This window comes from Heterodontus francisci, chromosome 3 (assembly GCF_036365525.1).
Source record: "Heterodontus francisci isolate sHetFra1 chromosome 3, sHetFra1.hap1, whole genome shotgun sequence".
NCBI lineage: Eukaryota > Metazoa > Chordata > Chondrichthyes > Heterodontiformes > Heterodontidae > Heterodontus > Heterodontus francisci.
The window spans coordinates 147,303,472-147,328,341 of record NC_090373.1 but is presented as its reverse complement, the minus strand read 5'-3'; the positions used below and the strand labels follow the sequence as shown (position 1 = coordinate 147,328,341).

General features: G+C 42.5%; 1 protein-coding gene across 4 annotated transcripts in view; it reads right to left on the bottom strand.

Annotated features, from left to right (window-relative positions):
- Window positions 1-24,870, bottom strand: part of phip (pleckstrin homology domain interacting protein) — a 309,793-nt gene that overhangs the window by 231,853 nt on the left and 53,070 nt on the right. The window lies entirely within an intron of this gene.

The window sequence follows — 24,870 nt, the reverse complement described above, 5'->3', positions numbered from 1 at the left end:
GGGGGGGGGGGGGGGTGATGGTCCAGAAAATGCCATCGGGGAGAGGGCCGTCATGCACCCCAACACCGGGAGGGCCACTCGGCGACTGGACCTCCATTTACATATGGCTGGCACTCCCACACCTTCGGATCCCCATCCAGGAAAATGAGGCAGAGCACTTTTGAGGAGGAAAGTAGAGGTAAGCTTCTCAGTGCGGAAGTGGGGAAGGAACGAGGTCAAAGTAACATCATTGGTGCAGGGGATGGTGGGAAGGGTTTTAGGTTAAAGTTTATGCACTTTGCGGGCAGGGAAAGGTCAGGTGGACAAGTTTAATGTTTTTTGGCGGGGGAAAGAGATGGGCTGAATGGCTCCTTTTATGCCATAAATGACTCTATGGCTTTGTTATGACACTAAACAGAATAATATTAAAATGGAGTAACTTTTCCCGTTCTTAACTTCCACCAATAACTATCAGTAGTATTCAGCAACAGCAGAACATAGTACTGAATTTGGGCTTAAAGGGCCTCAATAGATTTTAAGAGCAACCAAAATAAATTATTGCTGGTGAGCAGTTACTCTGAGCGTCCCCATTTTCTAAACACAGATTCCAACTGATGATAATTAGTTATTAAAGATTGTTGTATGTGGTTCCCTAATTGTTGGTAGCATGTAGGGTTCATAATTTGTAAAAGTTTCCACTATGACATGACTTTGTTGTAGAAGTACACACACATTCACCCACCCCCTCCCCCCACCCCGCACCTCCCTAAGTTTCTTTTTGGTGGCACTCATACCAACTTTTGATGTTTCTATTTAGATACTCTCTCCAAACTCCAACAGAACGGAAGCAATAGGAACACAGCAATTAATCTCTCTATATATTCAAATAGTTAGTTTGCATTGGGCATGAATTTAAGGGATGCACCAAAGTATAATTCCACAGCCATCTTTCCTCCACTAAGAAAAAGAGGAAAACAGTTACTTGGAGAAAATAAAACATAGAATTCTACGGGTTCTCTGTTGTCCTTTGGATCACAATCACTACTTCTGTACTAAGGCTGGGACATATAAACACAGCATACAGCCTGGCAATCACAGGCATCACCACAACCATTCAACCCATGTGCTTTCAAAGTTCTGTTCATATTATTAAAAACAAAGTACAATAATTTTACAAGAATTCTTCTAACTTTTTTGAAAAATGAAAAGTTTAACTCTAGTACTCAAATATCATCATTGACACTCAGAACTCCTCTGTATTCCAATAACGTCAGTTTTGATCTGCAATTATCCAAATTACAAGGCTCCTCAAGGGATACCCAGAGACTTGGAATGGTCAGGGCAAAGCAGGAACACTCCGCCACTCTCATTAATCTCTGATATAAACAATGTGAGATCCTTTCTGTAGAGTATAACTTTAAATACCTGGTCTATACTGGATCCATCAAACTGATATTTGCAGGATTTCTTATGATAATTACAAAACAAATGCAGCAAATGTACTGCAAAACACCAATGATCTTTTAGTTATGTCCAAAAATGTTGGTGTTTTACATACTTAGCTACCATCTCTTGAAGTCAATGCCTAAGCAATAAATGTACCTTCTGCAGCAGAATGCTAAGCTAATGTAGCTTCAAAAGCTGTTCCAGCCGACAGATCCTCCAGGAAAAAGGTGAAGCAATGGTCAAGGTTGGCATTGCCTAGCCAAGTGTCACAAGCCTTTTTGCAAGTTGCAGAATGGCTCCATTTGGAAAAAGAACCCAGTTGAGAACATTTTCATGACCTAAGTATGAACGGGAGGTTTTTGTTTAGTGCCTGATATTTTGTTATCTGCCCATTTACACTGCAGGCTGGATTCCACAGCAGCAATGGAAAAACTGTATGCATGATCAGACTTCAGCCCCATCAGCCTGTCCCATGCAGGTTCAGTCGATTCATCGGCAGCAGCTATTTATGTTTGCAGCCTGTAGCCCTGTTGTCTCTGCAACAGCCGCAGAAACCTTCTTCTCAATGGCTCTCCACTCCAGCAGTGGCAGCCTCAAGGGCAATTAGGGATGGGCAACAAAGGCAGACCTTGCCAGTGATGCCCAATTCCCATGAAAGATTAAAAAAAAGATGCACAGCTTAGTTTATATTAAGAGTCATAAAATTCAGGCCTGTAACATAAAGAGAGCATAAAAGGGACCCTTGCTGTTTGTCATGTACATTAATGATTTAGTGAATATAGGAGGTATGATCAGCAAGTTCACAGACGACACGAAAATTGGTGGTGTCGTAAATAGTGAGGAGGAAAGCCTTAGATTACAGGACGATATAGATGGGCTGGTAAAATGGGTGGAGCAGTGGCAAATGGAATTTAATCCTGAGAAATGTGAGGTGATGCATTTTGGGAGGACTAACAAGGCAAGGGAATATACAATGGATGGCAAGACCCTAGGAAGTACAGAGGGACCTTGGTGTACTTGTCCATAGATCACTGAAGGCAGCAGCACAGGTAGATAAGGTGGTTAGGAAGACATATGGAATACTTGCCTTTATTAGCCGAGGCATAGAATATAAAAGCAAGGAGGTTATGATGGAGCTGTATGAAACGCTAGTTAGGCCACAGCTGGAGGACTGTGTACAGTTCTGGGCACCACACTATAGAAAGGATGTGATTGCACTGGAGAGGGTGCAGAGAAGACTCACCAGGATGTTGCCTGGGCTGGAGCTTTTCAGCTATGAAGAGAGACTGAAAAGGCTAGAGTTGTTTTCCTTAGAGCAGAGAAGGCTGAGGGGGGACCTGATTGAGGTATACAAAATTATGAGGGGCATTCCCTTAGTGGAGGTGTCAATAACCAGGGGGCATACATTTAAGGTAAGAGGCAGGAGGTTTAGAGGGGATTTGAGGAACAAAAGTTTCACCAGAGGGTGGTTGGAATCTGGAATGCACTGCCTGAAGAGGTGGTAGAGGCAGGAACCCTCACATTTAAGTAGTATTTAAATGAGCACTTGAAATGCCATAGCATGCAAGGTTACGGGCCAAGTGCTGGAAAATGGGATTAGAATAGTTAGGTGCTTGATGGCTGGCACAGACATGATGGCCAAAGGGCCTGTTTCTGTGCTGTATAACTCTATGACTCTATACTTATGCAATCTCCATGACTCAGTTCCATAAAAGCGGTAGTATTTGGAGCCAGAAAAATATGGTGCACAAATGTAATAATTAATGCATAAAGAAACACTCCACAATAATGGCTTAAGTGGTAGCATCCTCATTTGCTGCATGTGCAAGTATATACTTGCAAAAAAAAAGAGCATGATTACTTCAAATAATCTTAAATTTAAATATTTCTTTCAGAAATTAACATTTGTGTTATAATGTGTGAGTAGTTTGAGATGTGACATGTGGTAAGTCTAGCATGCTTGGGAGGAGCAAGTGACTTTGACCCTGTGGTTCCCTAAGACTCTCCAACACTGAGGATTTCCTCATGTCATTTCTGGGTCTGCTGTAGGTGAACTAATAATGATTGGTTGCTGTGATTTGTCAACAACTCCATTACCACTGCATTATGTGATTCGCAGGCTGGTAGAAGGCAAACTAGATGGACTTCAGTCAGCTGGTCTCATGATTGTAATGCTTTCTTCTCAGTGTCACCAAAGCTCACATGCAGAAACTTGATATCTCATCAGTGAGCTTTGGCTTTACCCCCAAAAGATAAATATGCAGACTTAGACAGCAAACTGAAAAGCAATGTTCTTGACAAATACATAAATAGGATGGGAATAGAGGGATACGGTCCCTGGAGGTGCAGAAGGTTTTAGTTTAGGCAGGCATCAAGATCGGCGCAGGCTTGGAGGGCCGAATGGCCTGTTCCTGTGCTGTACTGTACTTGGTTCTTTGGAACTCCCCTGACCACATTATTAATTTCATTATATATCAAAGAGTGAGGTTACACCATGCCGAAGCATTTGGAATCAAGGTGGTTCTGCATGCACCAGCTCCAAATGTTTTGGAATTCGCTGCTTCTACACTGTGTCTGCAGGCATGACTAACCTATGGTATTTCAACCAAGTACCCACTGTTGATGTGTGAGTCTCAACAGTAAGTGACAGCTATCAACTATCAGCAGTATCATGTCAGAACTAGTCCTGTCCTCCTTAGAAATGCACTGATGTTCTTTTCCAAATTAGTAGACAGCATCAGGAATGAAAACCTCGGCCGATTGTCCCTGACAAAACCTAAAGGTGTTGAGGACAACCGTAGCTTTGTGATTGCACCCAAATCGAGAGCAATTAATTCCGTTCAAACTGGTGATTGAAGCTGGTCTAAATGAATTAGCAATTTTCTAGTTCAACTTGCAGGGCAATTACAGAAAATGTTCTGCTGGCAGGGACAGTGCAGGCAAAATGTACAAATACAGCCTTAAGAAAGCTATCATTTTAAAAAAAAAATCTTACATATACAGAATTATTACATTGAGCCCAGAAAACTATCTTTACGTATCAACGTTAAAATTATCTTATTTTAAAATGGCTAAAACAAAGGATAGAGGATTTTCCTAAAAACATATTAATGTAATCATTTAATGATAGAACTCAATTTCATCCCAAAAGTCTGAAGCAAATTATGAAGATTATCAGCAGTCAAACAGCTACTGTAATCATGAGTCATGACTAAATTTTTTTTTAAATGTCTCATTTACCATGAGAAAAGAAGTGCAGCATACATTTAATACTCCCCTTTGGGTCACAGTTCCAGAGTGGAAGCAGTTTTTTTAAAAAACTAACCTGACTAAGGGCAAATAATTAAATTCATAAATCTGTCTCGGAACTCATCATAGTATGCACATTTGATGAACACTCCTAGCAACATTCAGATTCCACCTTTAGAAATTTTAAGGCACAATGTCATATTGGTTAAAAGAGACCAAATTATAACTCAGGCAGATCACCAACATTATGAAAAATATGGTTAATTAACAGGGGAGAAGAGGGTAAACTGGCCACTGGCATACTTAGAATCATGCAGTAGTAACCACACAGATGGAGACCATTCGGCCTATCAATTTTGTGCCAGCTCTTTTGAAGAGCTATCTATTTAATCCCACACATCAGCTCTTTCACTATATAAATGCAATTTTTTCTCCTTCAAGTATTTATTTGACTCCATTTTGAAAGTTACTATCAAGCTGTACATTCTAAATCCGAACAACTCATTGCATAAAAAAGTTTTTCCTCATGTCTCTCATCTGGTTCTTTTGCCAGTCACCTTAAACCTGTGACCTCTGGTTATCAACCCTTCAGCCACTAGAAACAGTTTCTCTTTATTTGTTCTATCTAAACACCTCATGATTTTCAGCACCTCTACCAGATCTCCTCTTGGCCTTCTCTGCTCCAAGGAGAAAAAACGCCCAACTTCTCCGGGCTATCCACATAACTGTAATCTCTCAGCCCTGGAACTATTCTAGCAAATCTCTTCTGTACCCTTTCCAAAGCCTACACCAAGGTCCTTTGAAAAACGTGGTTCCCAGAATTGTTCGTAATACTCCAGCTGGGACCGAACTAGTGTTTTATATAGGTTGAACATTACTTCCTGGTTTTTGCACTCTCTGCCTCTATTTGTAAAGCTCAGTATCCCATATGCTCTATTAACCTGTCCTGCCACCTTCAAAGATTTGTGCACAAACACCCCAGGTATCTGTTTTTGCACCCCTTTTAACATTGCACCATTTAACATGTGTTGTCTCTCCTAATGCACAATGTGCCATCACATACGGAGTTTCAGATTTATTTTGGTCCCATTTTATTGGCACAATTTTAAAATGGTCAAACGTTGACTGGACCCAGAGCAAGACACAGCTGGACACATCTGTTTCCACCACTTCAAATTCAATATTTGCAGGCCTCCAGCATTATACTGTGGCAAAGACTACACTCATTCTTTACACTATCAATGTAACCAGAATGCATGTTTCAAATTCTCTAAATATACAATAATTATGGTGACAAAACCATTTGATTTATTTTTGGTGATTTGCTCCTATTTATCACTCGTTACAAAAAAGTTAAAAACACTAGTCAAGGATCCACACACTTCAATTCAGTAAATGAGTAAAACCTCAAGCTTTAAATAAGAGTATTTTTATAGTTTAAGCTTATATTGGCTCATACTTCTTTCTTGTTTAATACACAGATGCATCTTTTCCCTCTTTTACCTAAAGGAAAAAAAAAGTTGCAGCATACTCATTAACTTCATACTTTTCTTTTGGCCAACATTAGCGTAAAGAAGAAAATATCTGAGGGCAACACCATTTTTCTTTTATATAAATATCATTCTTGGTATATCAGCAACACTGTCAAAGCCAGCATTTATTGCCCTCGAGCTGGTGGTACGCCTTCTTCTTGAACAGCTGCAATCGTGCGGTGAAGGTATTCCCACAGTTCTGATAGGTAGGGAGTTCCATGGTTTTGGTGAACGAACGAAGAAGGTACAGCGATTTTCTCCAGAAGCCAGGAGGTGAGTAACTTGCCACAAAATACTCAGCCTCTGACCTGCTCTATTCGTTACAGCATTTGCATTCGTGCTGGGCTCCGCCATCGTCAAGGATGGGGATGATCATGGAGTCTCCTCCTTCTATTAGTTGCTTAATTGTTCACCACAATTTGCAACTGGATGTGGCAGAACTGCAGAGCTTTGGCCTGATCTGTTGGTTGTGGGATCATTTAGCTCTGTCTATAGCATGCTGCTTCTGCTGTTCAGCAAGCATGTAATTGTGGTTGGGACTTCATTTCGAGGTATGTCTGTTGCCGCTCCTAGTATACACTTCTACACGCCTCATTGAACCAGGGTTGATCATCTGGTTTGATGATGTTGGAGGAGTGAGGATTATAATGAGCTATGAGGTTACAGACTGTGGTGGAATACAATTCGGCTGCTGTTGATGGCTAACCGTGCCTTACTGATGCCCATTTTTGAACTGGTACATCTGTTTGGAGCATCTAGCACTGTGGCAATGCCAGACAACACAAGAGAGAGCATCCTCAATGTGAAGTCAGGACTTGGTCACACCTACCAATTCTGTCCCGGACAGATGGTTATTCTCGTTCGTTCACTCATCATCTGCCACAGGTCCAATCTGGCAGCGAAGTACTTCGATTTAACCAGCTTAATCAAAAATGGTTCCACCCAGAATGCATTCAGTGTCCTTTTTAGCCTCATTGTTTCCTCCAAGTGGTGTTCAATATGGAGGAATACTGATTCAACAGCTGAGGAAGGCTGATACTTGGTAATCAGCAGGAGGTTTCCTTGTCTATGTTTGACAAGAAGTCATGAAACTCCATGGGGTCCAGAGTCAATGTTGCAGACTTCCAGGGACACTCCCACCCGACTGTCCTGCCAGTGAAATGGTGAAGATGATTTCTGGGAATTGGCCAATGGGAATGATTCTATGAGCATGGCTAGATCAGACTATGCTTGTCGAGTATGTTGCACAGTTCTCCCAACTTTGGGTGTTGTGAAGAAGACTCTGCAAGATCAGATAGGCTGGGTATGCTTTTGTTGTATCCTAATTGGATGCCGAGGTCACAGCTGAGCGGTCCATCCTGTTTTATTCTAACGGTTTCATACAACAGTGCTTCACCTGAGAGATGTGGGAGGTCCGTGACGCTTCCAACGTTCCAGACGACTACATCTGTAGGAAGTGTACCCAGTTGCAGCTCCTCACAGACCGCATGGATCGGTTGGAGCAGCAACTGGATGCATTTAGGAGCATGCAGGTGGCAGAAAGCATCATAGACAGGAGTTTTAGAGCAGTGGTTACACCCAAGATGCAGGCAGATAGATGGGTGACCGCTAGAAGGGGCGGGCAGTAAGTGCAGGAATCCCCTGTGGCTATCCCCCTCTCTAACAAGTATTTCGTTTTGGATACTGTTGGGGGGGAATGGCCTATCAGGGGAAAACAACAGCAGCAGCCAGAGCAGTGGCACCATGGCTGGCACTGTTGTTCAGCAGGGAGGGACAAAGCGCAGAAGAGGAATAGTTATAGGGGAATCTATAGTCAGGGGCACAGATAGGCGCTTCTGTGGACGTGAGAGAGACTCCAGGATGGTATGTTGCCTCCCTGGTGCCAGGGTCAAGGATGTCTCTGAACGGACAGGGGGCATTCTGAAGGGGGAGGGTGAACAGCCAGAGGTTGTGGTGCACATTGGTACCAACGTTAGAGGCAGGAAGAGTGATGAGGTCCTGCAGGGGGAGTTTAGGGAGTTAGGTAGAAAGTTAAAAGACAGCACCTCTAGGGTTGTAATCTCAGGATTACTCCCTGTGCCATGTGCCAGTGAGGCTAGAAATAGGAAGATAGTGCAGCTAAACACGTGGCTGAGCAGATGGTGTAGAAGGGAGGGTTTCAGATATCTGGACTATCGGGATCTCTTCAGGGACAGATGGGACCTGTACAAGAAGGACGGGTTGCATCTAAACTGGAGGGGCACAAATATCCTGGCTGCGAGGTTTGCTAGTGTCACTCGGGAGGGTTTAAACTAGTGTGGCAGGGGGTTGGGAACCAGAGCAGTAGGACAACAGGTGAAATAACTGAGGGGGAACTAGTAAATAAGGCCAGTAAGACGAAGAGGAAGAGCAGGCAGGGAAATGTTGCAGAGCACAGCGGGACTGGTGGTCTGAAGTGCATTTGTTTCAATGCGAGAAGTATAACAGGTAAGGCAGATGAACTTAGAGCTTGGATTAGTACTTGGAACTATGATGTTGTTGCTATTACATAGACTTGGTTGAGGGATGGACTAGATTGGCAACTAAATGTTCCGGGATTTAGAAGCTTCAGACGGGATAGAGGGGGATGTAAAAGGGATGGGGGAGTTGCATTACTGGTTAAGGAGAATATCACAGCCGTTCTGCGGGAGGACACCTCGGAGGGGTCATGCAGTGAGGCAATATGGGTGGAGTTCAGGAACAGGAAGGGTGCAGTCACGATGTTGGGGGTTTACTACAGGCCTCCCAACAGCCAGCGGGAGATAGAGGAGCAGATATGTAGACAGATTTTGGAAAGATGTAAAGGTAACAGGGTTGTACTGGTGGGTGATTTTAACTTCCCCTATATTGACTGGGACTCACTTAGTGCTCGGGACTTGGATGGGACAGAATTTGTAAGGAGCATCCAGGAGAGCTTCAAGAAACAATATGTAGATAGTCCAACTAGGGAAGGGGCCGTACTGGACCTGGTATTGGGGAATGAGCCCGGCCAAGTGGTTGAAGTCTCAGTAGGGGGGCATTTCGGGAACAGTGACCATAATTCCGTAAGTTTTAAGGTACTTGTGGATAAGGGTAAGAGTAGTCCTCGGGTGAAAGTGCTAAATTGGGGGAAGGCTAATTATAACAATACTAGGCAGGAACTGAAGAATTTAGATTGGGGGCAGCTATTTGAGGGTAAATCAACATCTGACATGTGGGAGTCTATCAAACGTCAGTTGATTAGAATCCAGGACCGGCATGTTCCTGTGAGGAAGGAGGATAAGTTTGGCAAGTTTCGGGAACCTTGGATAACGAGGGATATTGTGAGCCTAGTCAAAAAGAAAAAGGAAGCATTCATAAGGGCAAGAAGGCTGGGAACAGACAAAGCCCTTGGGGAATATAAAGAAAGTAGGAAGGAACTTAAGCAAGCAGTCAGGAGGGCTAAAAGGGGTCATGAAAAGTCATTGGAAAACAGGATTAAGGAAAATCCCAAGGCTTTTTATACGTTTATAAAGAGCAAGAGGGTAACCAGGGAAAGGGTTGGCCCACTCAAGGACAGAGGAGGGAATCTGTGTGTGGGGCCAGAGAAAATGGGCGAGGTACTAAATGAGTACTTTGCATCAGTATTCACCAAAGAGAAGGACTTGGTGGATGATGAGTCTAGGGAAGGGAGTGTAGATAGTCTCAGTCATCTCATTATCAAAAAGGAGGTGGTGTTGGGCGTCTTGCAAAGTATTAAGGTAGATAAGTCCCAAGGGCCTGATGGGATCTAACCCAGAATACTGAGGGAGACAAGGGAAGAAATTGCTGGGGCCTTGACAGAAATCTTTGCATCCTCATTGGCGACAGGTGAGGTACCAGAGAACTGGAGAATAGCCAATGTTGTTCCTTTGTTTAAGAAGGGTAGCAAGGATAATCCAGGAAATTATAGGCCGGTGAGCCTTACGTCAGTGGTAGGGAAATTATTAGAGAGGATTCTTCGGGACAGGATTTACTCCCATTTGGAAACAAATGAACTTATTAGCGAGAGGCAGCATGGTTTTGTGAAGGGGAGATCGTGTCTTCCTAATGTGATTGAGTTTTTTTGAGGAAGTGACGAAGATGATTGATGTGGGAAGGGCAGTGGATGTTGTCTCTATGGACTTCAGTAAAGCCTTTGACAAGGTCCAGCATGGCAGACTGGTGCAAAAGGTGAAGTCACACGGGATCAGAGGTGAGCTGGCAAGATGGATACAGAACTGGCTCGGTCACAGAAGACAGAGGATATCAGTGGATGGGTGTTTTTCTGAATGGAGGGATGTGACTAGTGGTATTCCGCAGGGATCAGTGCTGGGACCTTTGCTGTTTGTAGCATATATAAATGATTTGGAGGAAAATGTAGCTGGTCTGATTAGTAAGTTTGCGGACGACACAAAGGTTGGTGGAGTTGCGGATAATGATGAGGATTGTCAGAGGATACAGCAGGATATAGATCGGTTGGAGACTTGGGCGGAGAAATGGCAGATGGAGTTTAATCCGGACAAATGTGAGGTAATGCATTTTGGAAGGTCTAATGCAGGTGGGAAGTATACAGTAAATGGCAGAACCCTTAGGAGTATTGACAGGCAGAGAGATCTGGGCGTACAGGTCCACAGGTCACTGTGAGTGGCAACACAGGTGGATAAGGTAGTCAAGAAGGCATACAGCATGCTTGCCTTCAATCGGTCGGGGCATAGTGTAGAAAAATTGGCAAGTCATGCTGCAGCTGTACAGAACCTTAGTTAGGCCACACTTAGAATATTGCGTGCAATTCTGGTCGCCACACTACCAGAAGGATGTGGAGGCTTTGGAGAGGGTACAGAAGAGGTTTACCAGGATGTTGCCTGGTCTGGAGTGCATTAGCTATGAGGAGAGGTTGGATAAACTCGGATTGTGTTCACTGGAACGGCGGAGGTGGAGGGGCGACATGATAGAGGTTTACCAAGTTATGAGCGGCATGGCCAGAGTGGATAGTCAGAAGCTTTTTCCCAGGGTGGAAGAGTCAGTTACTAGGGGACATAGGTTTAAGGTGAGAGGGGCAAAGTTTAGAGGGGATGTGCGAGGCAAGTTCCTTACACAGAGGGTGGTGAGTGCCTGGAACCTGCTGCCGGGGGGAGCTGGTGGAAGCAGGTACAATAGCGACGTTTAAGAGGCATCTTGACAAATACATGAATAGGATGGGAATAGAGGGATACGGTCCCCGGAAGTGCAGAAGGTTTTAGTTTAGACAGGCATCAAGATCGGCACAGGCTTGGAGGGTCGAATGGCCTGTCCTGTACTGTTCTTTGTTAACTCAGTGACTAACTTGGCAACTTCAAAGGAGCCGCTGTCGCACATAGCAGTAGGTTTCCTTCCCTAAAAAGATATTGGTGAAACAGCTGGATTTTGCCAACAATCCAACAGCTTCACAATTGCTTTACTGATACCTGCTCTTTACCTCAGACTGATTTATTTAAACTGAATTCAAGTTTTTATTTTTATTCATTTATGGGATATGAGCATCGCTGGCAAGGCCAGCATTTGTTGCAAATGCCTATTTGCCCTTGAGAAGGTCGTGGTGAGCTGCCTTCTTGAACCACTGTCGTCCATGTGGTGTCAGTACACCAAAAGTACTGTTAGGGAGGGAGTTCCAGGGTTTTCACCCAACAACAGTGAAGTAACAGCAACATAGTTCCATGTCAGGATGGCGTGTCGCTTGGAGGGTAACTTGCAGATGGTGGCGTTCCCATGCATCTGCTGCCTTGGTCCTTCTAGGTAGTAGAGGTCACGGGTGTGGAAGGCTGTGTCAAAGGCGGCTTGGGGAGTTGCTACTGCGCATCTTGTGGAGGGTACACCCTGCTGCCACTGTGCTAATATTAAAAGGTAGTGGATAGGATGCCAATCAAGCGAGCTGCTTTGTCCTGCATGGTGTCGAGCTTCTTGACTGCTGTTGGAGCTGCACTCATCCAGGCAGGTGGAGAGTATTCCATCATACTCATGACTTGGGCCATATAGATGGTAGACAGGCTTTGGGGAGTCAGGAGGTGAGTTACTCGCTGCACAATTCCACGCCTCTGACCTGCTCTTGTAGCCACAGTATTTATATGGCTGGTTCATTTGATTTCTGGTCATGGTAACCCCCAGGATGTTGATGGTCAGATTTGAACTTATGTCCTCTGGATTACATAAGCAATACATTACCAGATGCATAACATAGCAGTTATGTTACTGGACTAGTAACATTGACTTCCTTTCTGTGGAAATAATCTTTTACTATTCACCTCATTAACATCTTCCATAATTTTGAAAGACTCTGTCTCAAAAAACAGATTCTCAAGCTTTCATAACTATGACCTCTCATAGCTCTAATCAATTTCTTCATGCTTCAAATATCCTAAAAATAGAGCACAATATTCCCAATAACGGCCTAGCTGGTATCTTGTACATATTTAATATTGCCTCCTTGTTTTTGCTTTCAATACTCCTAAATTATAAAACCCAGAATCACAATTGTCTTTTTTATTGCTTTTTCTATCTACATTTAAAAGTTTGATATCCCTGTATTCAGAGAGAACTGTTTTTTGCTTGTAAGAATTTTACTTCCTTTCAGTGTTCTTTATTCTCCCAAAATGTACTACTTCACGTTTTTCTATCTGAACTGCATCTGGTGACAATGGGTCAACTCTGCTAATATGTCATCCTACATTTTTGTTCAATTTGCTGTGTCCCAAAATTTGGTGTCATAAGCAAATTGATTCTTTTTGAGTCTATGTCCAAATCATTCACATAAATGCAAAACAAAATATCCCAGCACAAATTCCTAGAAAACATTATCCACATCCTGCCAATCTGAAAAAATATCTATTTACTGCTATTCTTTTCTTTCTGTCTGCACAATCCATGCAGTTCTATCCTTTTTAAATACCAAATGCTTTCATTTACACAACAAGGCTAATATGTGGCATGTGTTCAAAAGCCATGAAAGGAGTCGAGTGATGAGTCACTAAATTGATTACTGGATTAAGAATTTACTATAATTAAGAAAAGTTCAAAAATTTGGGACCATTTCATTGAAATAAAATGATTTAGCTAGAGGGATCAAACAGATGTTTTCAAAATTATGATATTGTGCAGACGGTGAATGGCAGTTTCCACTGATAACAAGGCGACATAAACTTCATATCAATAAATAGACAAGTAATTTTTTTTTAAGAAGATCGTTATTATAACATGGAATACTTGATCAAAAATAGCTATTGTGGCAAACACTATCATATGATTTAAAAGGAAATTTTAGGAAAGGAACAAAATTGACATGGGGAAACAGCAGAGAAATGTAATTAGAGTGCACAGCTCCAGTTGAAGAGTTAACAATGGCAGAGTGCAATGGGCCAAATCACCTCCTTCGTTGCTGTATTTTCAGAATGTCGTTCAAAGCTACCTTCTGCCACCCTCTCCTAAAAATTTAGTGACCAATCTTCAATGGCACAAAGTCTTCCAGTGGCAGATGGGCCAGTAACCAGAGGACACAGAGTTAAGATAACTTGGCAAAGGAACAAGAGGCGACATGAGTAAAAAAAAATGTGCAGCAAATTGTTATGATCTAGAACGCACAATCTAAAAGGGTGGTAGAAGCAGATTCAATATCAATGCTCAAAAGGGAATTGGATAATACTTGAAAAGGAAAAACATGCAAGGCTATGGGGAACGAGCAGGGGAGTGGGACCAACTGAATAGCTCTTTCAGAGAGCCGGCACAGGCATGGTGGTCCAAATGGCCTCCAACCATGCTGTGTCACTCTTTGATTCTATGAGATGCAGCTCTTTTTTGTTCCACTGTACATAGAAAATGTTTTACATAAAACTCACCCCGACAAAAATCCTTTAATGAAACTAAAAGTTGTTAACATGTTATTATGAGTCAGATACTTTCACACATATGTCCAGATGCATCCTCCGTTCAATACGTGCTGCACAGCTGCTCAGAGGTGTGAAGTATGAAACATCCAAGCAAATGCAGTAAGATGCACAGTAAATTACTAGCACCAGTGTTATTTAGGTCCCTGGCATGTAATTTAGGAGTACAGTTCTGTACCTATTTTACCGTGCACTTTCAGCAACTTACATTTTGAATTAGAGCTTCTCTCTCCATAATTTTGAACGCTGGCATTATTAACTAACAGTTATATTCCTTCTGCTGTTTTTTGATATACTAAATAAAACTGAATTGTGTAGGATTCCAGCTGGACATGAAATAGCTCGTAAGCTTTACACAGAATGCAGATTAAAATACAGGTCAGATTCCTTGAGGGCATCCCTGTCACCGTAGAACCATATTCCATTATTGATCAACTACGAATAAGTAACTAACAAGACCACAACTAGGTGTTTCTATTCTTTAGAAAAGACACAAACACAAAACAAAGACATTCAAGATCTTTACACAGATTTAGCCCTCACAAAATATTCATTTAATACCTGTCATTTAAACTTATAGCAAGCACTCACACATCTGAATTTTTTTGCATAAAGCACACTCTCACAATGCACAACTGGGCTCGACACCTTTTTCAACGTAAAATAGAGCAGATTATGTAGCCAGAAAGTCAATGCATGTTTAAAATAAGCATTAACTGCATCTTGCACAATCAATGCAGTACTTTATTACAAATTATACTGGTTTAGTCTGAGCCAGACCTTACTGATGCATTGTTTGATTATCCTAAAATCATTTTTTATTTATTTTTCTCACCAATCTTGCTCCCTCCTGCACGCACTCCTACGTTTCATGGATATCTCCTCTAGTGCCTGCCTCAAGTGTTCATTCATAATGTGCGAGTTGGTTGCCAACCTACTCAATCATAAAAAGTGGCACAGCTAAGCCGATATCGTCCTCATGCGATGCCCATACAACTATTTCCAGCAGACAGTGTTAGATGATCAAAAGCAGGAACCTTGATTGATTTTCCACTTTTAACTCAGGACTGAAGTCAACTTGGGGTGCCTCCAATGCCACGCACAAGGAGATCTGCTAACTCAGCACAGGTCTGGAATTGATCCTCCGTGTTTGTATGGCTCAGCAAGTCACTGCCTCAAATGAGCTGAACCACCAGGGGAGCTCTAGACTTTACTTCTGTACTAACTAATCCATCAACTCTTACAGTTGAATAAGCTCCAACTGGATAGTAACATACAGGGTAGGGGGAATTAAATTAACATCAGTAAATTAAATATAGTCATATTTCATACCCTGCTTTGCTTTCATGTTTACTTGAGCTACTATGAAACATTGACCAGCACTGAATGTGCTGCTTCGTCTGCAGTCAATCTTACATTTTTGAAAATCACATCAGGGGATTTGGGGGGTGGTGGTTGGGGGAGTGAAAGAGGAATAAGAAACAAATCGTACAACAATACCCTATCCAGTTTGCCATCTGAAGGTGCAGCACCCACCCACAGTGAAGATTCACAAGAATGAACAGTTATAGTTATATAAATACTCCAGTAAATTTATATATTTAGAGAGATACAGCACTGAAACAGGCCCTTCGGCCCACCGAGTCTGTGCCAACCAACAACCACTCATTTATATTAATCCTACATTAATCCCATACTCTCTACCACATCCCCACCATTCTCCTACCACCTACCTACACTACGGGCAATTTACAATGGCCAATTTACCTATCAACCTGCAAGTCTCAAAAAAAGACAGCATATTTGAATGGGTTAGATTCTATTTCTGCATCAATATACTGCGGAGATTATTTAATCACCGTCTAGCTCCTCTGTGTGCAGCAGCTAATGAGAATAGTCCTACTGGCAAGCAACTGACCTTCAAGTAACACGTCACCCATGGCTCTACCTACAACTCTAAAGCTTGTCCCTCACTGAAATCTTCCATCTCTGACAGTCTGAAGCATTAATCTAGCAGACTATCTGAACACTTAAGAGCACTATTAGTCTCCTAGTCAGCAAATGTTAAATTCAAGTCCTGTGAATGTCACCTTTTTTTAAGCATGTCTGTGTATCAGCAAAATGTCAAGCCTTTTTGCAAGAAAACCTTAAGGCTTTACAGGCTCAATAAAATCTGGGGGAAAAAATGGTTTGAATGCAGTCTCCTGGGTAGTTCTTGATATTTTGCTGATTTCATCATAGAGAGAGCAGTATTCTCTATGTGCTCGCTATTCGACAATTCTATGATTCGTGCAATTGATTTCGCTTCCAAACTGGATAACAATTGTTCCCATAGATCAAAAGCATGTTTCAAATTATACAATAGTCTACAAAACATTTACCTATAATTGAGTTAGTATATTATAATTGTTCATAAAGATGCGTGATAAAACACATAAAATCTTAGTTTTTTCAAAATAATAATTCTTCATAAAGAACATGCTGCAAGCTTCAATGGGAAGTCTGCAAGGCAAAGAATTGATCATCTGTTTAGCCGCTAAACTCAGAAAAGTAAGTACTTAGCTGGTGTCCAAATCGCACACTGATTACATCTTTTTATTAAAAGGGGTATTTAGCAATTGTACAAATGAAAAAAGTGACAAGAGACATATTGCGGGGGTTTTTTTTTTATTCATTCATGGGATGTGAGCGTCGCTGGCCAGGCCAGCATTTATTGCCCATCCCTAATTGCCCTTGAGAAGGTGGTGGTGAGCTGCCTTCTCGAACTGCTGTAGTCCATATGGGGTAGGTACACCCACAGTGTAGTTAGGAAGGGAGTTCCAGGATTTTGACCCAACAAGAGTCAAGGAACGACGATATAGTTCCAAGTCAAAATGGTGTGTGACTTGGAGGTGGTGTTCCCATGCATTTGCTGTCTTGTCCTTCTAGTTGGTAGAGGTCGCGGGTTTGGAAGGTGCTGTCTAAGGAGCCTTGGTGCATTGCTGCAGTGCATCTTGTAGATGGTACACACTGCTGCCACTGTGCGTCGGCGGTGGAGGGAGTGAATGTTTGTAGATGGGGTGCCAATCAAGCGGGCCGCTTTGTCCTGGATGGTGTCGAGCTTCTTGAGTGTTGTTGGAGCTGCACCCATCCAGGCAAGTGGAGAGTATTCCATCACACTCCTGACTTGTGCCTTGTCGATGGTGGACAGGATTTGGGGAGTCAGGAGGTGAGTTACTCGCTGCAGGATTCCTAGCCTCTGATCTGCTCTTGTAGCCACAGTATTTATATGGATACTCCAGTTCAGTTCCTGCTCAATGGTAGACTCTAGGATGTTGATAGTGGGGGATTCAGCAATGGTAATGCCATTGAATGTCAAGGGGAGATGGTTAGATTCTCTCTTGTTGGAGATGGTCATTGCCTGGCACTTGTGTGGCGCGAATGTTACTTTCCACTTATCAGCCCAAGCCTGGATATTGTCCAGGTCTTGCTGCATTTCTACACGGATTGCTTCAGTATCTGAGGAGTCACGAATGGCGCTGAACATTGTGCAATCATCAGTGAACATCCCCACTTCTGACCTTATGATTGAAGGAGGGTCATTGATGAAGCAACTGAAGATGGTTGGGCCTAGGACACTACCCGGAGGAACTCCTGCAGTGATGTCCTGGAGCTCAGACGATTGACCACCAACAACCACAACCATCTTCCTTTGCACCAGGTATGACCAACCAGTGGAGGGTTTTCCCCGATTCCCATTGACCTTAGTTTTGCTCGGGCTCCTTGATGCCATACTCGGTCAAATGCTGCCTTGATGTCAAGGGCAGTCACTCTCACCTCACCTCTTGAGTTCAGCTCTTTTGTCCATGTTTGAACCAAGGCTGTAATGAGGTCAGGAGTTGAGTGTGGCCCTGGCAGAACCCAAACTGAGCGTCACTGAGCACGTTATTGCTAAGCAAGTGCCTCTTGATGGCACTGTTGATGACACCTTCCATCACTTTACTGATGATTGAGAGTAGGCTGATGGGGCGGTAATTGGCCGAGTTGGACTTGTCCTGCTTTTTGTGTACAGGACATACCTGGGTAATTTTCCACATTGCAGGATAGATGCCACTGTTGCAGCTGTACTCGAACAGCTTGGCAGGGGCGTGGCAAGCTCTGGAGCACAGGTCTTCAGTACGATTGCCGGTATGTTGTCAGGGCCCCATCGCCTTTGCAGTATCCAGTGCCTTCAGTCATTTCTTGGTATCATGTGGAGTGAATCGAATTGTCTGAAGTCTGGCATCTGTGATGCTGGGGACTTCAGGAGGAGGTTTTTGGTTGCTGTTGTTGATTTTGGGTTTTGTTTAGAAAATGATACGAAAATAGCAACATGTTTAGAAATACAATTACATCACTTTCCATTCTCCAGTAGTGCTAGTCATTTTATGAAATCACCATCACTTCAAATCCATTCAAGCCTTGCAACACATATACATGAGAATCTTAATTATTTGTCACCTGCATACCATGGACAAAATTGCAAGCCAAAATTGGATTCTATAAAGAAAAATCAAGAGAACAAATTCTAAAAAAGGGAGAAGAAATTGGTATTTGATGAGGATCTGTGTAGCTTTCCTGCAGTAATTGCATTTCACTTCTTTCAATTTTGAGAGAGTGGGAACAGGATCTACTAGCAAAGCCCTCCTCCTGTAATGGAAGTGGCAAAAAGATACATCCAGATACAATCTACCGTGTCTTGGTCAGAAAGCTAACCAAGAAAAACAGCAGAACCTTACAATATTATTTTCAGAGCAGATTGATTTTTTTTTGTGCAAGTTAGGCAGGAACATTTGATTTTTTTCCAAAATAAAGTACATATTATGTAGCACCTGAATACATTTTGCGGAATCAATTTTTATCTTGTTTGTTTTATAATAAAATACTCCTGTGTTAATCTAAGTGGACAGTAAAATGGTTGCATGTACAAAATACATGAGAGCCTTTTGTTAATACATCAGCTTTAATTACTATTAGAGATTACAACAAAAAGGTTATTAGGTCAATTGCACCTGTGCGTGTGCCATCCTTCAACTAGACTCTCTGGTCTAATCCTTTTATACTCCTTTTTAAATATTTGTCTATACTTATAACTGCATCATTAAAAAATTCTCTGAAGAACTTTTTTATAAGACTGGATTCCGCGTTACATAAATCTTTTTGAGAAAGGGGAGTCTTTATTTATTTACAACAGGCTAACAATTGTATATTTCCACTACAAAACAATCTGAAGCCATCTCATCTAGATGAAATTCCCTTTCCCCATCAAATACATGCAACCATCATAACTTAAAATGAGCATTTCTCCATTTGCATCCCAGTTTCCTTTCGGCAATCATTTGTGAAATCAAAAGAAGCACTGCAAAATCCTAACATAGAAGGAGGATCATAGGAACAGGAGTAGGCCATTCAGCCCATCGAGCCTGCTCCGCCATTCAATATGATCATGGCTGATCATCCACTTCAATGTCTTTTTCCCACACTATCCCCATACCCCTTTATGTCATTGGTATTTAGAAATCTGTCAATCTCTACTTTAAACATACTCAATGACTAAGCTTCCACAGCCCTCTGGGATAGAGAATTCCGAAGATTCACAACCCTCTGAATAAAGAAATTCTTCTGTGCCAAGTGGCTTCCCCCTTATTTTGAAATTGTGCGCCCTGGTTCGAGACTCCTCAACCAGGGGGAACGTCTTACCTGCATCTACTCTGTCTATTCCTTTCAGTATGTTGTAGGTTTCAATGACATCACCTCTCATTCTTCGAAACTCTAGAGAATACAGACCCAGTTTCCCAAATCTCTCTTCATAGGACAGTCCCGCCATCCTGGGAACAAGTCTGGTGAACCTTTGTTGCACACCTTCTATGGCAATAATATCCTTCATAAGGCAAGGCGACCAAAACTGCACACAGAACTCCAGGTGTGGTCTAACCAAGGTTGTATGCAATTGAAGCAAGGCTTCACTACTCCTGTACTCAAATCCTCTTGTGATAAAGGCTAACATATTAGCCTTCCTAATTGCTTGCTGCACTTGCATGTTAGCTTTCAGTGACTTATTGACGAGGACACCCAGGGCCCTTTGTACATCTACACTTTCTAATCTTGAAAATTGCTGAAAGTAGAGACATTTTGTTGAAGCTTTTCGTCTTGCACTCATCGGACAATCTGCAAGAATAACCAATGTAAGGGAAAACAACAACTTATACTATATGAGAAGAGAGTGCTCATTGGTTGGCGAGTGAACTCTGATTGGTAGAGGCGTTGCCATGGGGAATGCACCAGTTTACGGTGACTGACAGTTAACTGTCAAGCTTTGTTTGAAATTTAAACCAGGAAGCTTGACTCTGATTGGTCAGGGAATTGCTCTGAGGAATGAACCTGCGAATGGCTGTCACATATTTTGTTCAGCTGAAACAGACGCCATGTGTGTACATGTTCTTTCTGTCTGCAAACAGGGACCCGTGTATTAACACAGGTAGCTTCCAGTGAACGCAAATGCGCCACACTGCGAGCCCTACTGAATCTGAAATTGGTTGTCAGTGTAATTCTTAGCACACTGCGGATTATTTAGCAAATGGTGTCCAATCGCATAATCACATCTAATGTTGGACACTGTGTTTTGAGTTTTGCAAGCACAGGTTGGTTGGGTACAGCCTGTACCTCGCCCGTTGCGAACAGTAGAAGGAACATGTTGTCTGATACGATCAATCAGTCTTTGGGACGTACGACCTAAGTACCTCGCATCACACTGGCATTGAAGTTCATATATCACATTACTCATTTGTGTGATAGGCAGGACGTCTTTTTGGCTTGATGGCAACATCCTGTTAGTGGTGAACACCACATGTGTTGCTACCGTTGCTCAAATTTGTGGGATACATTACCCTTCCATGGTAATTTGAGGTAGACTGGGCACTTTTCAGGACTGAAAATGACGGCCTTAGGCCTGTTCATAAGTTTGCGCGATATACAGCGAGAAATGATCGGATCAGCGTAGCCATTGTCACGCAGGATGTCTTTGATTCGCCCTACTTCAGCATCAAGCTTGCATGGTGAGCAAATGGCTCAGGCCCTACTTACGAGGTTGCCAATAAGGCCAATCTTATAGCGCGTGGATCTAAAAGAATCCCAAAGCGTGTATTGACCAGTGAAGGTAAGTTTGCGGTAGACTGTGGTAGAGAACTCCTCAACAGATTTCTCAACTAGTACGTCAAGGGAGCTCATTGGCTGCTCCATTTCAAAGGTGATCTTGAGCGCAGGATGGAGTCCATTAAGACGTGCAAGGAAATTACTGCATGCAGCTGCAGATTCAAATTTAGCAAACATATCATCAACATATCGGAAATATGTAAGAGGTAGAAGGTTAGGTGTCATTCCCTCAAAGACACGTTTCTCATGGAACCCAACAAAGATGTTTGCGAGAGCTGGGCCTAGAGGCAATCCCATGGCAACACCATCTATTTGGGCATACATGGTGTCGTTAAAACTGAACTCAACTGCACGAGTTGCCAATTTCGTAAGTTCAATGAATACTAATTCTCGCAATGGTGGTGGGTCGACATCACCATGATATAGTGCTGCAGTGCAAATATCTATGGCTTCCTTAAGTGGTACATTGGTGAATAGGCTAGCAATGTCAATGAGCACATGGACACGGCATTGCTATCGATATGCAAGTCCTGTATGGTCTTCGCAAACGTGAAGGAATCCTTCACCGTGTATGTGCAGAATTTGCTCAAAACTGGTTGTAGCAATTCGCCCAACCACTTGGCCAATTCATGTTGTGCAGAACCGGTCATAAATAAGATAGGAGATCACTTTTGTGCGTCTTGAGCAGCCCATATATACGCAGACGCAGCTAGCCGCGACGACGAAACTCATCATAAATATCACCTGGCGGCTCACTGCTCTTACACAAGTCCAGCAAGCATTTTTTTTAGCTTACTTTTGAGCAAGGCTGTCCAGTCACGTTGAGCGGCAGGTCCAATGGATACAAATTTGGACCTGTCATTAAGAATGGCGTGCATTTTGTTGATACAGTCACACTTGTTAAGGATGACTATTCCCACCCCTTTGTCAGGTTTACTAATGTGTATGTCCAGATTGGTCTTAAGGCCTCGCAATGCTGTCAGTCATTCACGTTGCAAGTGGAAATCAGACATGTCGTTCGGAATCCAGCAATATGCATGCGCTAGATCAGCGAGGCGCGCTTTCAAGGATTCAGCGTCTTCAGTGGATGCTGGTTCGTGGTGGGAAATTTGGGAGTAGAGGAGTTCGAACTCAGCAAATTCCTCTTCCCTTTAGTTTGGGATGAAAGTATACCAAACTTGAAACCATGCATAAGAACAAACTCCTCACTTTCTGAGAGTACATGGTCAGAGAGATTTGTTACATGTTTAGTGGTGCTGTTAATTGCGTTGCCAAACTACTTCTGCTTAAGTGACAGCCATTCGCAGGTTCATTCCTCAGGGCAACGCCTTGACCAATCAGAGTCAAGTTGCCTGGTTTAAATTTCAAACAAAGCTTGGCAGTTAACGATCAGTCACCGTAAACTGGTGCATTCTCCATGGAAACACCTCTACCAATCAGAGTTCACTTGCCAACCAATCAGCACTCTCTTCTCATGTAGTATAAGTTGTTGTTTTCCCTTACATTAGCTATTCTTGCGGATTGTCCTGATGAGTGCAAGACGAAAAGCTTCAATAATATCTCTATTTTCAGTAATTCTCAAGATCTGTGCTACCAAACGACTTTCTAACCTCTTATCATTTAAGAAATACTCTGCACATCTGTTCCTCCTACCAAAGTGGATAATCTCACATTTTCCCACATTATATTCCATCTGCCACGTTCTTGCCCACTCACTAAGTCTGTCCAAATCCCCTTGAAGCCACTTTGCATCTTCCTCACAACAAACATTCCCACCTAGTTTTGTGTCATCTGCGACCTTGGAAATATTACATTTAGTCCCCACATCCAAATCATATATTGGGAACAGCTGGGGCCCAAGTACTGATCCTTGCGGTACCCCACTAGTCACAGCATGCCAATGCGAGAATGACCCGTTTATTCCTACTCTCTGTTTTCTGCCTGTTAATCAATCCTTAATCCATGTCAGTAAAATACCTCCTATCCCAAGTGCTTTCATTTTGCTAACCAACCTCCTGTGGGAGGCTTTATCAAAAGCCTTCTGAAAATCCAAGTATACCACGTCCACCGGCTCCCCTTTATTAATTCTGTTAATAACATACTCAAAAAACCCCAACAGGTTCGTCAAACATGATTTCCCATTCATAAATCCATGTTGACTATGCCCAATCAGATCATTATTATCCAAGCGTCCATTTATCACATCCTTTACAATAGATTCTAACATTTTCCCTACAACTGATGTAAGGCTAACAGGTCAGTAGTTCCCTGTTTTCTCTCTCCCTTCCTTCTTGAATAGTGGGGTGACATTTGCTACCTTCCAATCTGCAGAAATTTCATAAACATTTTGGTTTACATGCATAAAAATAACAGCCACGGGCAGTCATAACCAGTGTTTTGCATTTTTAAATCGAACAGAATAAAAAGGTGCTTCATTATTGTCTAAGAACGTATCAATACTCTTACTTTCTGGTAACCTAATCCAACATAGTATTGAATAGTTTTTACTAAGCACATCATGGAACACAACTGCCATACCCAATAAAAAAAAACAACTTACATTTCTATAGTGAACCTCATGTATAGTCAGATCTCAGAACACTTTACAGGGTAAAGGACACCAAGCAAGAAGGGAAGGGAGGGGTTTAGAAGCACCTGAAAGCACAAAGGAAAGGGTATTTTGGAGGCTACTGAAAAGGGAAGTTCTACAGGATGTGGAAATAGTGGTTAAAGGACCATTTACTGATGATTGAGCAATAAGTGAATTTTTTTTAAAGTGGAGGGTACGTCGAGGGTTATAGTAGTGGTGGTGGGGGAGGGGGGGGGTGGTGGGGGGGAAGACCATGGAGAGATTTGATGGAACACAGAGATTAAAAGATAACACAAGACATATAAAAGTTAATTCTTTGGATCTCACAGAGCTAGCAGAAGTTAGGGTGATGTGACTACAACCTCAAGTATGGTTGAGAATATGGAGCGTAATGCTGTGGATAACATATAGTTTATGGTGGGTTGGACAAGGGAAGACAAAAAGAGACCTTTGAAGAAATATATTATCCAAGTGATAAAGGCATGGTTTAGCATTTTGCAACCAAAGGGAAACTGTAGGGACAGAGGGAGATAAAGCTTTAGAGGTCAAAGAAAGCAGTTTTAATAATGAGTCAGATTTGGGAGAGAAAGCAGAGATCAGGACCAACCAGAACGCCAAGTTTCCACACCTCTGGCCTTAACCCAAGTTAACAGCTGGGGAGATGACATCAGGTTGAAGATGGGAAGCTGACGAGGAGAACTTTGAATTTACCAGCATTTAGTTGGATGAACTTCGTCATAAAGAATTCAAAATTAACAGAAGATGGGCCAAAGGTCAGGGACCAGAAGAACAGGAGTCCACTTGGACAGAACTGGAAATACAAGTGTGAAACCACAGCAATTTTTTTTATAAGGTGTTTACTCTTACAGTATTCATATCTATGGGCTCAATTTGCCATTCATTGTAGTCACTAAATCAGTAGAGCAAAATAATATGAAGCAGCTCAGGTGGTATCAGCCACAGGGAATCTTTAATGTCTCATTCCTTCTCCCCC